Source organism: Dunckerocampus dactyliophorus, chromosome 4 (genome assembly GCF_027744805.1).
Source record: "Dunckerocampus dactyliophorus isolate RoL2022-P2 chromosome 4, RoL_Ddac_1.1, whole genome shotgun sequence".
Taxonomy (NCBI): domain Eukaryota; kingdom Metazoa; phylum Chordata; class Actinopteri; order Syngnathiformes; family Syngnathidae; genus Dunckerocampus; species Dunckerocampus dactyliophorus.
Window position 1 is genome coordinate 35,144,103 of NC_072822.1, and position 15,971 is coordinate 35,160,073.

Consider the following 15,971-nt stretch of genomic DNA (forward strand, 5'->3'; position numbering starts at 1 on the left):
CATGTGGATTGTGCTGAAAACTGGGATTGAACCACGGACCTTGAGATCTTCAGTCTAACACTCTCCCAACTGAGCTACTTCAGCTTCCCAGCAGCTTATGTGTTCTCTCCAATGTTCGATTTTGGTACCTTTGCAAAGCGCTTGAGTTTCGCTTCAGCTTTTCAGCATTCACACGCAATGTCTACTGACATTGCTCATCGAGTTGTCACTCTTTTTTTGAACAACAGCATTCAGAAAAAAGCAACTATTTTCAGAATACGCCAAAAACTACCGGGACTCAGAGTGGCTGCTGCCACAACGCAGAGTACTAACCACGACAAGATGATGGCTGTGTAACCGTCTGCATTCTACTGAGGTTTGTTGCACCTGCGCAATGGATTGTTTCAGGTTAAATGAAGAGACAGTCAAGAACCCACAATCTTCAGATCCGCAGTCACACGCGCTATCCATTGCGCCACCACCCCCCCGAAGACCACAGATCTGCATCGTCAGATGAGGTGGTGGATTAACACTGTTTTTCCATTTGATACAGCCAGTAGAAATCAAACTCTTTTTGAACAAGACCACCCGAAAGTTTTGTCTGTAAAGGTTTGCTGTCTCGAATGCTTTCAAATAAGTCTCGGAAACGATAGCTCAATTTGAATAGTTAAACGTACCAGGAAGAATGATACACCGTTGCGGGGACTGGTCTTCTACACGGGTGCAGGACAAGTCAGAGGCACTTCTGGTCAGATGAACTGAGGCCCCTCCTACGCAGGGGTAGCCTTCCAGTTGTACGCCTCAATGTGTGACCAGGTGGTCTTAGCTGGTGGATACTGAGTGTTGAAAAAGACCATCGAGGTAGCCAGGAGTCGAACCTAGAATCTTCTGATCCGTAATCAGACTCGTTATCCATTGCGCCACTACCCCTACAAGCGTAGGACCTGTACGTCAAGGCCGATTGTGGATTGTCTCTGTTTGTCCAACAAACGTATGACGTCAGAAGATAACTGTTTTCAAACAAGACATCAAAAGAGAACTTTTTGCAGACAAGATAACAAGAAAGTGCCAAGGAGCTATTGCCAGTTGCCGTGACCCGGATTCGAACCGGGGTTGCTGCGGCCACAACGCAGAGTACTAACCACTATACGATCACAGCTGCTGCGTAGCACATGTGATGGTACAGTCTGCAATCTTCAAAATTTTTGGTCAAACGCACAATGAAGTCCCAAAGTAAAATTTTCCAAACATTTTGTTTCAGGTTAATTGCAAAGGTGTGTCAAGATAGGCAGGAGTCAAACCTGGAATCCTCACACCCGTAGCTACTCACATGATCCATTGCAACACTTAGCCTATAAGTTTTTCATGTCGGAATGTTTCGACAGGATGTTAATGTCTTGGAGCTGTTTCATGTTTTTTGTTGTCCATCCACTTGTTTTGTTTATTTCTGATTCCCAACCGCCAATTGTGGCCTCAAAATATGGAAACACCTCTTCCCACTGGGCTCCCCATGCTTTTGGAGATGTTGGAACTTTTGTCCAGAAGGCATTTGGCTTGTCCATGTGGGCACCTCAAACGTAAGTGGAGCTTCGAGGTGGCAATTTCAGGACAGGGGCTTCGTTCTCCGTCTGCATCCTCTAAATACAAGGCGAGATCAAATATCCTGCCATGAGTATGCTAGCAGTCGGTAGGTGAGAAATTCCGTAGTGTACAAATTGACAAGGGTATTGCCTTCAGAGAGGATGGGAGCTTCTTCAGCATAAGAAAAGTTCTGATTTGAAAACACGGTGTGAAATCTTTCAAAACTAGCTGCAAAGGAGTCACGTAAACACCAGCAAGGCGCTGCTGGGATTTGAACCCAGGATTTCCTGTTTACTAGACAGGCGCTTTGACCAACTAAGCCACAGCACCCGCAAAGCACGGGAATTTGCGCTTAAATTACTCTTTGCCCTTAAAAACAACAACCGGCGTCAAAACCACGAGGACGCAATTTATTAATACAAGTCTCATCGTGTCAGTCTTGCTTGAAATGCACCGTGTCTCATTGTCCGGGGCTCGTTGCTCTAGTCGTATGATTCTCACTTAGGGTGCGAGTGGTTCAATTCCCGGACGAGCCCTCATGTGTATCACGTTCCCAGACTTTCGACCTGATTTGAACCTTTTATCATAATTTCCCCTAAAAAGGGATCAGGAAAGATCAGGAAAGACTCAGTGTAATCTCACACTGTGTACTTCAGGACCGAACGACGTCAGACACAAGCGCTTGCAGGATCCACGGTGGAATGGTTAGCGCTCTGGACTCAGAATCCAGTGACTTGGTGGAACCGACATTTACAGCTGCAGTCAGGTGATCGGACTGTAACCTCCTCTAACATGAAGTGTGTGATTAGGGCTTTTTTTATTTGAAGATTTGAGTTCACATGTAAATCAATGGTAATCCAGGATCAGAATGAGTTCCCAGAATGAAGGTAATGTCTGTGACAGCTGATGTCATGGATCAGCTGAGGTAGACACTTCGGTTGTGTGGGGAGCTGAACGAGCCTTTTCAGTTCCGCTGTCGAGACGAAAAGGACACAGCGCTGTACCGAAACCTGGGACCTTTTGGTCTTTGCTATTTCAGCAGTGGAACGGGTTTTCCGCTTGTCCAGGTCAGGGCTGAGTCTTTCAAATGTAACAAGGGATAGTCCTGTTGCCCTTGTCTTTTGAGGGCAAAAAGGAGGCCTTTGCAAATGAAACCCAGAGCCTATCGCTGGTCACCTGAACAGGGACTTGAATCCTGGACACTCACATCAAAAGTGTAATGCTCCGGCGACCGGCTCAACCTTTGTCTCATATGACCATAATATCCTTTGTCCAGAAGGTATTTAGCTTGTCCATGTGAGCAGTTTCAGACCTAAGTCGGTCTTCGAGGTGCCAATTTCGGGACTGGGGCTTCCTTATCTCCGTCCATGGCGAGGTCAAATAGCCCGCCATGTGTATGGCATAAGATTTCTGCTGTGTGATATTCCCCACCGGAGGAGGGCCTGGATAGCTCAGTTGGTAGAGCATCAGACTTTTAATCTGAGGGTCCAGGGTTCAAGTCCCTGTTCAGGTGATGCTAAACAGGCTCCTTCCTGTGAGCCTGTTTTGTCCTGACAGAGAGTACCTGATAAAATTGTCTGTTTTCTGGGCAAAGCAGTTTTGGCCCAATTGACAAGGGTGTTGCTTTCGTAGGGAGCATTGTAGTACATATGAAGCATTCAAGAAATTATTGGATTTTCTTCAACACAGCGAGAAGTCAGATCCGCAAACACGGTTAGAAAGGTTTTGAAACTAGCCTCAGCGAGATGTCTTGGTGGACTAAACTTGTGCCACTGTAGTCAGGCGTTCGGACTTTAAACTCCGAAAAACAGCAGCTGGAAGGGTCCCCAATGAAGAATAGAAGGTCAGGTCTGCGCCACTGATCAGCCAGTTAAACATTTCGGAACCTAAGGCTTTTCAAATTATCTGAAGTCATCAAGAGCATGTGGATTGTGCTGAAAACTGGGATTGAACCACGGACCTTGAGATCTTCAGTCTAACACTCTCCCAACTGAGCTACTTCAGCTTCCCAGCAGCTTATGTGTTCTCTCCAATGTTCGATTTTGGTACCTTTGCAAAGCGCTTGAGTTTCGCTTCAGCTTTTCAGCATTCACACGCAATGTCTACTGACATTGCTCATCGAGTTGTCACTCTTTTTTTGAACAACAGCATTCAGAAAAAAGCAACTATTTTCAGAATACGCCAAAAACTACCGGGACTCAGAGTGGCTGCTGCCACAACGCAGAGTACTAACCACGACAAGATGATGGCTGTGTAACCGTCTGCATTCTACTGAGGTTTGTTGCACCTGCGCAATGGATTGTTTCAGGTTAAATGAAGAGACAGTCAAGAACCCACAATCTTCAGATCCGCAGTCACACGCGCTATCCATTGCGCCACCACCCCCCCGAAGACCACAGATCTGCATCGTCAGATGAGGTGGTGGATTAACACTGTTTTTCCATTTGATACAGCCAGTAGAAATCAAACTCTTTTTGAACAAGACCACCCGAAAGTTTTGTCTGTAAAGGTTTGCTGTCTCGAATGCTTTCAAATAAGTCTCGGAAACGATAGCTCAATTTGAATAGTTAAACGTACCAGGAAGAATGATACACCGTTGCGGGGACTGGTCTTCTACACGGGTGCAGGACAAGTCAGAGGCACTTCTGGTCAGATGAACTGAGGCCCCTCCTACGCAGGGGTAGCCTTCCAGTTGTACGCCTCAATGTGTGACCAGGTGGTCTTAGCTGGTGGATACTGAGTGTTGAAAAAGACCATCGAGGTAGCCAGGAGTCGAACCTAGAATCTTCTGATCCGTAATCAGACGCGTTATCCATTGCGCCACTACCCCTACAAGCGTAGGACCTGTACGTCAAGGCCGATTGTGGATTGTCTCTGTTTGTCCAACAAACGTATGACGTCAGAAGATAACTGTTTTCAAACAAGACATCAAAAGAGAACTTTTTGCAGACAAGATAACAAGAAAGTGCCAAGGAGCTATTGCCAGTTGCCGTGACCCGGATTCGAACCGGGGTTGCTGCGGCCACAACGCAGAGTACTAACCACTATACGATCACAGCTGCTGCGTAGCACATGTGATGGTACAGTCTGCAATCTTCAAAATTTTTGGTCAAACGCACAATGAAGTCCCAAAGTAAAATTTTCCAAACATTTTGTTTCAGGTTAATTGCAAAGGTGTGTCAAGATAGGCAGGAGTCAAACCTGGAATCCTCACACCCGTAGCTACTCACATGATCCATTGCAACACTTAGCCTATAAGTTTTTCATGTCGGAATGTTTCGACAGGATGTTAATGTCTTGGAGCTGTTTCATGTTTTTTGTTGTCCATCCACTTGTTTTGTTTATTTCTGATTCCCAACCGCCAATTGTGGCCTCAAAATATGGAAACACCTCTTCCCACTGGGCTCCCCATGCTTTTGGAGATGTTGGAACTTTTGTCCAGAAGGCATTTGGCTTGTCCATGTGGGCACCTCAAACGTAAGTGGAGCTTCGAGGTGGCAATTTCAGGACAGGGGCTTCGTTCTCCGTCTGCATCCTCTAAATACAAGGCGAGATCAAATATCCTGCCATGAGTATGCTAGCAGTCGGTAGGTGAGAAATTCCGTAGTGTACAAATTGACAAGGGTATTGCCTTCAGAGAGGATGGGAGCTTCTTCAGCATAAGAAAAGTTCTGATTTGAAAACACGGTGTGAAATCTTTCAAAACTAGCTGCAAAGGAGTCACGTAAACACCAGCAAGGCGCTGCTGGGATTTGAACCCAGGATTTCCTGTTTACTAGACAGGCGCTTTGACCAACTAAGCCACAGCACCCGCAAAGCACGGGAATTTGCGCTTAAATTACTCTTTGCCCTTAAAAACAACAACCGGCGTCAAAACCACGAGGACGCAATTTATTAATACAAGTCTCATCGTGTCAGTCTTGCTTGAAATGCACCGTGTCTCATTGTCCGGGGCTCGTTGCTCTAGTCGTATGATTCTCACTTAGGGTGCGAGTGGTTCAATTCCCGGACGAGCCCTCATGTGTATCACGTTCCCAGACTTTCGACCTGATTTGAACCTTTTATCATAATTTCCCCTAAAAAGGGATCAGGAAAGATCAGGAAAGACTCAGTGTAATCTCACACTGTGTACTTCAGGACCGAACGACGTCAGACACAAGCGCTTGCAGGATCCACGGTGGAATGGTTAGCGCTCTGGACTCAGAATCCAGTGACTTGGTGGAACCGACATTTACAGCTGCAGTCAGGTGATCGGACTGTAACCTCCTCTAACATGAAGTGTGTGATTAGGGCTTTTTTTATTTGAAGATTTGAGTTCACATGTAAATCAATGGTAATCCAGGATCAGAATGAGTTCCCAGAATGAAGGTAATGTCTGTGACAGCTGATGTCATGGATCAGCTGAGGTAGACACTTCGGTTGTGTGGGGAGCTGAACGAGCCTTTTCAGTTCCGCTGTCGAGACGAAAAGGACACAGCGCTGTACCGAAACCTGGGACCTTTTGGTCTTTGCTATTTCAGCAGTGGAACGGGTTTTCCGCTTGTCCAGGTCAGGGCTGAGTCTTTCAAATGTAACAAGGGATAGTCCTGTTGCCCTTGTCTTTTGAGGGCAAAAAGGAGGCCTTTGCAAATGAAACCCAGAGCCTATCGCTGGTCACCTGAACAGGGACTTGAATCCTGGACACTCACATCAAAAGTGTAATGCTCCGGCGACCGGCTCAACCTTTGTCTCATATGACCATAATATCCTTTGTCCAGAAGGTATTTAGCTTGTCCATGTGAGCAGTTTCAGACCTAAGTCGGTCTTCGAGGTGCCAATTTCGGGACTGGGGCTTCCTTATCTCCGTCCATGGCGAGGTCAAATAGCCCGCCATGTGTATGGCATAAGATTTCTGCTGTGTGATATTCCCCACCGGAGGAGGGCCTGGATAGCTCAGTTGGTAGAGCATCAGACTTTTAATCTGAGGGTCCAGGGTTCAAGTCCCTGTTCAGGTGATGCTAAACAGGCTCCTTCCTGTGAGCCTGTTTTGTCCTGACAGAGAGTACCTGATAAAATTGTCTGTTTTCTGGGCAAAGCAGTTTTGGCCCAATTGACAAGGGTGTTGCTTTCGTAGGGAGCATTGTAGTACATATGAAGCATTCAAGAAATTATTGGATTTTCTTCAACACAGCGAGAAGTCAGATCCGCAAACACGGTTAGAAAGGTTTTGAAACTAGCCTCAGCGAGATGTCTTGGTGGACTAAACTTGTGCCACTGTAGTCAGGCGTTCGGACTTTAAACTCCGAAAAACAGCAGCTGGAAGGGTCCCCAATGAAGAATAGAAGGTCAGGTCTGCGCCACTGATCAGCCAGTTAAACATTTCGGAACCTAAGGCTTTTCAAATTATCTGAAGTCATCAAGAGCATGTGGATTGTGATGAAAACTGGGATTGAACCACGGACCTTGAGATCTTCAGTCTAACACTCTCCCAACTGAGCTACTTCAGCTTCCCAGCAGCTTATGTGTTCTCTCCAATGTTCGATTTTGGTACCTTTGCAAAGCGCTTGAGTTTCGCTTCAGCTTTTCAGCATTCACACGCAATGTCTACTGACATTGCTCATCGAGTTGTCACTCTTTTTTTGAACAACAGCATTCAGAAAAAAGCAACTATTTTCAGAATACGCCAAAAACTACCGGGACTCAGAGTGGCTGCTGCCACAACGCAGAGTACTAACCACGACAAGATGATGGCTGTGTAACCGTCTGCATTCTACTGAGGTTTGTTGCACCTGCGCAATGGATTGTTTCAGGTTAAATGAAGAGACAGTCAAGAACCCACAATCTTCAGATCAGCAGTCACACGCGTTATCCATTGCGCCACCACCCCCCCGAAGACCACAGATCTGCATCGTCAGATGAGGTGGTGGATTAACACTGTTTTTCCATTTGATACAGCCAGTAGAAATCAAACTCTTTTTGAACAAGACCACCCGAAAGTTTTGTCTGTAAAGGTTTGCTGTCTCGAATGCTTTCAAATAAGTCTCGGAAACGATAGCTCAATTTGAATAGTTAAACGTACCAGGAAGAATGATACACCGTTGCGGGGACTGGTCTTCTACACGGGTGCAGGACAAGTCAGAGGCACTTCTGGTCAGATGAACTGAGGCCCCTCCTACGCAGGGGTAGCCTTCCAGTTGTACGCCTCAATGTGTGACCAGGTGGTCTTAGCTGGTGGATACTGAGTGTTGAAAAAGACCATCGAGGTAGCCAGGAGTCGAACCTAGAATCTTCTGATCCGTAGTCAGACGCGTTATCCATTGCGCCACTACCCCTACAAGCGTAGGACCTGTACGTCAAGGCCGATTGTGGATTGTCTCTGTTTGTCCAACAAACGTATGACGTCAGAAGATAACTGTTTTCAAACAAGACATCAAAAGAGAACTTTTTGCAGACAAGATAACAAGAAAGTGCCAAGGAGCTATTGCCAGTTGCCGTGACCCGGATTCGAACCGGGGTTGCTGCGGCCACAACGCAGAGTACTAACCACTATACGATCACAGCTGCTGCGTAGCACATGTGATGGTACAGTCTGCAATCTTCAAAATTTTTGGTCAAACGCACAATGAAGTCCCAAAGTAAAATTTTCCAAACATTTTGTTTCAGGTTAATTGCAAAGGTGTGTCAAGATAGGCAGGAGTCAAACCTGGAATCCTCACACCCGTAGCTACTCACATGATCCATTGCAACACTTAGCCTATAAGTTTTTCATGTCGGAATGTTTCGACAGGATGTTAATGTCTTGGAGCTGTTTCATGTTTTTTGTTGTCCATCCACTTGTTTTGTTTATTTCTGATTCCCAACCGCCAATTGTGGCCTCAAAATATGGAAACACCTCTTCCCACTGGGCTCCCCATGCTTTTGGAGATGTTGGAACTTTTGTCCAGAAGGCATTTGGCTTGTCCATGTGGGCACCTCAAACGTAAGTGGAGCTTCGAGGTGGCAATTTCAGGACAGGGGCTTCGTTCTCCGTCTGCATCCTCTAAATACAAGGCGAGATCAAATATCCTGCCATGAGTATGCTAGCAGTCGGTAGGTGAGAAATTCCGTAGTGTACAAATTGACAAGGGTATTGCCTTCAGAGAGGATGGGAGCTTCTTCAGCATAAGAAAAGTTCTGATTTGAAAACACGGTGTGAAATCTTTCAAAACTAGCTGCAAAGGAGTCACGTAAACACCAGCAAGGCGCTGCTGGGATTTGAACCCAGGATTTCCTGTTTACTAGACAGGCGCTTTGACCAACTAAGCCACAGCACCCGCAAAGCACGGGAATTTGCGCTTAAATTACTCTTTGCCCTTAAAAACAACAACCGGCGTCAAAACCACGAGGACGCAATTTATTAATACAAGTCTCATCGTGTCAGTCTTGCTTGAAATGCACCGTGTCTCATTGTCCGGGGCTCGTTGCTCTAGTCGTATGATTCTCACTTAGGGTGCGAGTGGTTCAATTCCCGGACGAGCCCTCATGTGTATCACGTTCCCAGACTTTCGACCTGATTTGAACCTTTTATCATAATTTCCCCTAAAAAGGGATCAGGAAAGATCAGGAAAGACTCAGTGTAATCTCACACTGTGTACTTCAGGACCGAACGACGTCAGACACAAGCGCTTGCAGGATCCACGGTGGAATGGTTAGCGCTCTGGACTCAGAATCCAGTGACTTGGTGGAACCGACATTTACAGCTGCAGTCAGGTGATCGGACTGTAACCTCCTCTAACATGAAGTGTGTGATTAGGGCTTTTTTTATTTGAAGATTTGAGTTCACATGTAAATCAATGGTAATCCAGGATCAGAATGAGTTCCCAGAATGAAGGTAATGTCTGTGACAGCTGATGTCATGGATCAGCTGAGGTAGACACTTCGGTTGTGTGGGGAGCTGAACGAGCCTTTTCAGTTCCGCTGTCGAGACGAAAAGGACACAGCGCTGTACCGAAACCTGGGACCTTTTGGTCTTTGCTATTTCAGCAGTGGAACGGGTTTTCCGCTTGTCCAGGTCAGGGCTGAGTCTTTCAAATGTAACAAGGGATAGTCCTGTTGCCCTTGTCTTTTGAGGGCAAAAAGGAGGCCTTTGCAAATGAAACCCAGAGCCTATCGCTGGTCACCTGAACAGGGACTTGAATCCTGGACACTCACATCAAAAGTGTAATGCTCCGGCGACCGGCTCAACCTTTGTCTCATATGACCATAATATCCTTTGTCCAGAAGGTATTTAGCTTGTCCATGTGAGCAGTTTCAGACCTAAGTCGGTCTTCGAGGTGCCAATTTCGGGACTGGGGCTTCCTTATCTCCGTCCATGGCGAGGTCAAATAGCCCGCCATGTGTATGGCATAAGATTTCTGCTGTGTGATATTCCCCACCGGAGGAGGGCCTGGATAGCTCAGTTGGTAGAGCATCAGACTTTTAATCTTAGGGTCCAGGGTTCAAGTCCCTGTTCAGGTGATGCTAAACAGGCTCCTTCCTGTGAGCCTGTTTTGTCCTGACAGAGAGTACCTGATAAAATTGTCTGTTTTCTGGGCAAAGCAGTTTTGGCCCAATTGACAAGGGTGTTGCTTTCGTAGGGAGCATTGTAGTACATATGAAGCATTCAAGAAATTATTGGATTTTCTTCAACACAGCGAGAAGTCAGATCCGCAAACACGGTTAGAAAGGTTTTGAAACTAGCCTCAGCGAGATGTCTTGGTGGACTAAACTTGTGCCACTGTAGTCAGGCGTTCGGACTTTAAACTCCGAAAAACAGCAGCTGGAAGGGTCCCCAATGAAGAATAGAAGGTCAGGTCTGCGCCACTGATCAGCCAGTTAAACATTTCGGAACCTAAGGCTTTTCAAATTATCTGAAGTCATCAAGAGCATGTGGATTGTGCTGAAAACTGGGATTGAACCACGGACCTTGAGATCTTCAGTCTAACACTCTCCCAACTGAGCTACTTCAGCTTCCCAGCAGCTTATGTGTTCTCTCCAATGTTCGATTTTGGTACCTTTGCAAAGCGCTTGAGTTTCGCTTCAGCTTTTCAGCATTCACACGCAATGTCTACTGACATTGCTCATCGAGTTGTCACTCTTTTTTTGAACAACAGCATTCAGAAAAAAGCAACTATTTTCAGAATACGCCAAAAACTACCGGGACTCAGAGTGGCTGCTGCCACAACGCAGAGTACTAACCACGACAAGATGATGGCTGTGTAACCGTCTGCATTCTACTGAGGTTTGTTGCACCTGCGCAATGGATTGTTTCAGGTTAAATGAAGAGACAGTCAAGAACCCACAATCTTCAGATCAGCAGTCACACGCGTTATCCATTGCGCCACCACCCCCCCGAAGACCACAGATCTGCATCGTCAGATGAGGTGGTGGATTAACACTGTTTTTCCATTTGATACAGCCAGTAGAAATCAAACTCTTTTTGAACAAGACCACCCGAAAGTTTTGTCTGTAAAGGTTTGCTGTCTCGAATGCTTTCAAATAAGTCTCGGAAACGATAGCTCAATTTGAATAGTTAAACGTACCAGGAAGAATGATACACCGTTGCGGGGACTGGTCTTCTACACGGGTGCAGGACAAGTCAGAGGCACTTCTGGTCAGATGAACTGAGGCCCCTCCTACGCAGGGGTAGCCTTCCAGTTGTACGCCTCAATGTGTGACCAGGTGGTCTTAGCTGGTGGATACTGAGTGTTGAAAAAGACCATCGAGGTAGCCAGGAGTCGAACCTAGAATCTTCTGATCCGTAGTCAGACGCGTTATCCATTGCGCCACTACCCCTACAAGCGTAGGACCTGTACGTCAAGGCCGATTGTGGATTGTCTCTGTTTGTCCAACAAACGTATGACGTCAGAAGATAACTGTTTTCAAACAAGACATCAAAAGAGAACTTTTTGCAGACAAGATAACAAGAAAGTGCCAAGGAGCTATTGCCAGTTGCCGTGACCCGGATTCGAACCGGGGTTGCTGCGGCCACAACGCAGAGTACTAACCACTATACGATCACAGCTGCTGCGTAGCACATGTGATGGTACAGTCTGCAATCTTCAAAATTTTTGGTCAAACGCACAATGAAGTCCCAAAGTAAAATTTTCCAAACATTTTGTTTCAGGTTAATTGCAAAGGTGTGTCAAGATAGGCAGGAGTCAAACCTGGAATCCTCACACCCGTAGCTACTCACATGATCCATTGCAACACTTAGCCTATAAGTTTTTCATGTCGGAATGTTTCGACAGGATGTTAATGTCTTGGAGCTGTTTCATGTTTTTTGTTGTCCATCCACTTGTTTTGTTTATTTCTGATTCCCAACCGCCAATTGTGGCCTCAAAATATGGAAACACCTCTTCCCACTGGGCTCCCCATGCTTTTGGAGATGTTGGAACTTTTGTCCAGAAGGCATTTGGCTTGTCCATGTGGGCACCTCAAACGTAAGTGGAGCTTCGAGGTGGCAATTTCAGGACAGGGGCTTCGTTCTCCGTCTGCATCCTCTAAATACAAGGCGAGATCAAATATCCTGCCATGAGTATGCTAGCAGTCGGTAGGTGAGAAATTCCGTAGTGTACAAATTGACAAGGGTATTGCCTTCAGAGAGGATGGGAGCTTCTTCAGCATAAGAAAAGTTCTGATTTGAAAACACGGTGTGAAATCTTTCAAAACTAGCTGCAAAGGAGTCACGTAAACACCAGCAAGGCGCTGCTGGGATTTGAACCCAGGATTTCCTGTTTACTAGACAGGCGCTTTGACCAACTAAGCCACAGCACCCGCAAAGCACGGGAATTTGCGCTTAAATTACTCTTTGCCCTTAAAAACAACAACCGGCGTCAAAACCACGAGGACGCAATTTATTAATACAAGTCTCATCGTGTCAGTCTTGCTTGAAATGCACCGTGTCTCATTGTCCGGGGCTCGTTGCTCTAGTCGTATGATTCTCACTTAGGGTGCGAGTGGTTCAATTCCCGGACGAGCCCTCATGTGTATCACGTTCCCAGACTTTCGACCTGATTTGAACCTTTTATCATAATTTCCCCTAAAAAGGGATCAGGAAAGATCAGGAAAGACTCAGTGTAATCTCACACTGTGTACTTCAGGACCGAACGACGTCAGACACAAGCGCTTGCAGGATCCACGGTGGAATGGTTAGCGCTCTGGACTCAGAATCCAGTGACTTGGTGGAACCGACATTTACAGCTGCAGTCAGGTGATCGGACTGTAACCTCCTCTAACATGAAGTGTGTGATTAGGGCTTTTTTTATTTGAAGATTTGAGTTCACATGTAAATCAATGGTAATCCAGGATCAGAATGAGTTCCCAGAATGAAGGTAATGTCTGTGACAGCTGATGTCATGGATCAGCTGAGGTAGACACTTCGGTTGTGTGGGGAGCTGAACGAGCCTTTTCAGTTCCGCTGTCGAGACGAAAAGGACACAGCGCTGTACCGAAACCTGGGACCTTTTGGTCTTTGCTATTTCAGCAGTGGAACGGGTTTTCCGCTTGTCCAGGTCAGGGCTGAGTCTTTCAAATGTAACAAGGGATAGTCCTGTTGCCCTTGTCTTTTGAGGGCAAAAAGGAGGCCTTTGCAAATGAAACCCAGAGCCTATCGCTGGTCACCTGAACAGGGACTTGAATCCTGGACACTCACATCAAAAGTGTAATGCTCCGGCGACCGGCTCAACCTTTGTCTCATATGACCATAATATCCTTTGTCCAGAAGGTATTTAGCTTGTCCATGTGAGCAGTTTCAGACCTAAGTCGGTCTTCGAGGTGCCAATTTCGGGACTGGGGCTTCCTTATCTCCGTCCATGGCGAGGTCAAATAGCCCGCCATGTGTATGGCATAAGATTTCTGCTGTGTGATATTCCCCACCGGAGGAGGGCCTGGATAGCTCAGTTGGTAGAGCATCAGACTTTTAATCTGAGGGTCCAGGGTTCAAGTCCCTGTTCAGGTGATGCTAAACAGGCTCCTTCCTGTGAGCCTGTTTTGTCCTGACAGAGAGTACCTGATAAAATTGTCTGTTTTCTGGGCAAAGCAGTTTTGGCCCAATTGACAAGGGTGTTGCTTTCGTAGGGAGCATTGTAGTACATATGAAGCATTCAAGAAATTATTGGATTTTCTTCAACACAGCGAGAAGTCAGATCCGCAAACACGGTTAGAAAGGTTTTGAAACTAGCCTCAGCGAGATGTCTTGGTGGACTAAACTTGTGCCACTGTAGTCAGGCGTTCGGACTTTAAACTCCGAAAAACAGCAGCTGGAAGGGTCCCCAATGAAGAATAGAAGGTCAGGTCTGCGCCACTGATCAGCCAGTTAAACATTTCGGAACCTAAGGCTTTTCAAATTATCTGAAGTCATCAAGAGCATGTGGATTGTGCTGAAAACTGGGATTGAACCACGGACCTTGAGATCTTCAGTCTAACACTCTCCCAACTGAGCTACTTCAGCTTCCCAGCAGCTTATGTGTTCTCTCCAATGTTCGATTTTGGTACCTTTGCAAAGCGCTTGAGTTTCGCTTCAGCTTTTCAGCATTCACACGCAATGTCTACTGACATTGCTCATCGAGTTGTCACTCTTTTTTTGAACAACAGCATTCAGAAAAAAGCAACTATTTTCAGAATACGCCAAAAACTACCGGGACTCAGAGTGGCTGCTGCCACAACGCAGAGTACTAACCACGACAAGATGATGGCTGTGTAACCGTCTGCATTCTACTGAGGTTTGTTGCACCTGCGCAATGGATTGTTTCAGGTTAAATGAAGAGACAGTCAAGAACCCACAATCTTCAGATCCGCAGTCACACGCGCTATCCATTGCGCCACCACCCCCCCGAAGACCACAGATCTGCATCGTCAGATGAGGTGGTGGATTAACACTGTTTTTCCATTTGATACAGCCAGTAGAAATCAAACTCTTTTTGAACAAGACCACCCGAAAGTTTTGTCTGTAAAGGTTTGCTGTCTCGAATGCTTTCAAATAAGTCTCGGAAACGATAGCTCAATTTGAATAGTTAAACGTACCAGGAAGAATGATACACCGTTGCGGGGACTGGTCTTCTACACGGGTGCAGGACAAGTCAGAGGCACTTCTGGTCAGATGAACTGAGGCCCCTCCTACGCAGGGGTAGCCTTCCAGTTGTACGCCTCAATGTGTGACCAGGTGGTCTTAGCTGGTGGATACTGAGTGTTGAAAAAGACCATCGAGGTAGCCAGGAGTCGAACCTAGAATCTTCTGATCCGTAATCAGACGCGTTATCCATTGCGCCACTACCCCTACAAGCGTAGGACCTGTACGTCAAGGCCGATTGTGGATTGTCTCTGTTTGTCCAACAAACGTATGACGTCAGAAGATAACTGTTTTCAAACAAGACATCAAAAGAGAACTTTTTGCAGACAAGATAACAAGAAAGTGCCAAGGAGCTATTGCCAGTTGCCGTGACCCGGATTCGAACCGGGGTTGCTGCGGCCACAACGCAGAGTACTAACCACTATACGATCACAGCTGCTGCGTAGCACATGTGATGGTACAGTCTGCAATCTTCAAAATTTTTGGTCAAACGCACAATGAAGTCCCAAAGTAAAATTTTCCAAACATTTTGTTTCAGGTTAATTGCAAAGGTGTGTCAAGATAGGCAGGAGTCAAACCTGGAATCCTCACACCCGTAGCTACTCACATGATCCATTGCAACACTTAGCCTATAAGTTTTTCATGTCGGAATGTTTCGACAGGATGTTAATGTCTTGGAGCTGTTTCATGTTTTTTGTTGTCCATCCACTTGTTTTGTTTATTTCTGATTCCCAACCGCCAATTGTGGCCTCAAAATATGGAAACACCTCTTCCCACTGGGCTCCCCATGCTTTTGGAGATGTTGGAACTTTTGTCCAGAAGGCATTTGGCTTGTCCATGTGGGCACCTCAAACGTAAGTGGAGCTTCGAGGTGGCAATTTCAGGACAGGGGCTTCGTTCTCCGTCTGCATCCTCTAAATACAAGGCGAGATCAAATATCCTGCCATGAGTATGCTAGCAGTCGGTAGGTGAGAAATTCCGTAGTGTACAAATTGACAAGGGTATTGCCTTCAGAGAGGATGGGAGCTTCTTCAGCATAAGAAAAGTTCTGATTTGAAAACACGGTGTGAAATCTTTCAAAACTAGCTGCAAAGGAGTCACGTAAACACCAGCAAGGCGCTGCTGGGATTTGAACCCAGGATTTCCTGTTTACTAGACAGGCGCTTTGACCAACTAAGCCACAGCACCCGCAAAGCACGGGAATTTGCGCTTAAATTACTCTTTGCCCTTAAAAACAACAACCGGCGTCAAAACCACGAGGACGCAATTTATTAATACAAGTCTCATCGTGTCAGTCTTGCTTGAAATGCACCGTGTCTCATTGTCCGGGGCTCGTTGCTCTAGT

General features: G+C 46.3%; 14 non-coding genes across 14 annotated transcripts; all 14 read right to left on the bottom strand.

Annotated features, from left to right (window-relative positions):
• Window positions 1–1,066: 1,066 nt before the first annotated feature.
• On the bottom strand, window positions 1,067–1,138 carry trnah-gug (transfer RNA histidin (anticodon GUG)). Its single transcript has one exon. It is a non-coding gene; the product is annotated as a tRNA-His (tRNA).
• Window positions 1,139–1,816: 678 nt separating this feature from the next.
• trnat-agu (transfer RNA threonine (anticodon AGU)) lies at window positions 1,817–1,890 on the bottom strand. The gene has a single exon. It is a non-coding gene; the product is annotated as a tRNA-Thr (tRNA).
• Window positions 1,891–4,317: 2,427 nt separating this feature from the next.
• trnar-acg (transfer RNA arginine (anticodon ACG)) lies at window positions 4,318–4,390 on the bottom strand. Its single transcript has one exon. It is a non-coding gene; the product is annotated as a tRNA-Arg (tRNA).
• A 157-nt stretch (window positions 4,391–4,547) lies between these two features.
• Window positions 4,548–4,619, bottom strand: trnah-gug (transfer RNA histidin (anticodon GUG)). Its single transcript has one exon. It is a non-coding gene; the product is annotated as a tRNA-His (tRNA).
• A 678-nt stretch (window positions 4,620–5,297) lies between these two features.
• On the bottom strand, window positions 5,298–5,371 carry trnat-agu (transfer RNA threonine (anticodon AGU)). Its single transcript has one exon. It is a non-coding gene; the product is annotated as a tRNA-Thr (tRNA).
• Window positions 5,372–7,798: 2,427 nt separating this feature from the next.
• Window positions 7,799–7,871, bottom strand: trnar-acg (transfer RNA arginine (anticodon ACG)). The gene has a single exon. It is a non-coding gene; the product is annotated as a tRNA-Arg (tRNA).
• A 157-nt stretch (window positions 7,872–8,028) lies between these two features.
• Window positions 8,029–8,100, bottom strand: trnah-gug (transfer RNA histidin (anticodon GUG)). The gene has a single exon. It is a non-coding gene; the product is annotated as a tRNA-His (tRNA).
• A 678-nt stretch (window positions 8,101–8,778) lies between these two features.
• Window positions 8,779–8,852, bottom strand: trnat-agu (transfer RNA threonine (anticodon AGU)). Its single transcript has one exon. It is a non-coding gene; the product is annotated as a tRNA-Thr (tRNA).
• A 2,427-nt stretch (window positions 8,853–11,279) lies between these two features.
• Window positions 11,280–11,352, bottom strand: trnar-acg (transfer RNA arginine (anticodon ACG)). The gene has a single exon. It is a non-coding gene; the product is annotated as a tRNA-Arg (tRNA).
• Window positions 11,353–11,509: 157 nt separating this feature from the next.
• On the bottom strand, window positions 11,510–11,581 carry trnah-gug (transfer RNA histidin (anticodon GUG)). The gene has a single exon. It is a non-coding gene; the product is annotated as a tRNA-His (tRNA).
• A 678-nt stretch (window positions 11,582–12,259) lies between these two features.
• trnat-agu (transfer RNA threonine (anticodon AGU)) lies at window positions 12,260–12,333 on the bottom strand. The gene has a single exon. It is a non-coding gene; the product is annotated as a tRNA-Thr (tRNA).
• A 2,427-nt stretch (window positions 12,334–14,760) lies between these two features.
• On the bottom strand, window positions 14,761–14,833 carry trnar-acg (transfer RNA arginine (anticodon ACG)). Its single transcript has one exon. It is a non-coding gene; the product is annotated as a tRNA-Arg (tRNA).
• Window positions 14,834–14,990: 157 nt separating this feature from the next.
• Window positions 14,991–15,062, bottom strand: trnah-gug (transfer RNA histidin (anticodon GUG)). Its single transcript has one exon. It is a non-coding gene; the product is annotated as a tRNA-His (tRNA).
• Window positions 15,063–15,740: 678 nt separating this feature from the next.
• On the bottom strand, window positions 15,741–15,814 carry trnat-agu (transfer RNA threonine (anticodon AGU)). Its single transcript has one exon. It is a non-coding gene; the product is annotated as a tRNA-Thr (tRNA).
• Window positions 15,815–15,971: the final 157 nt, after the last annotated feature.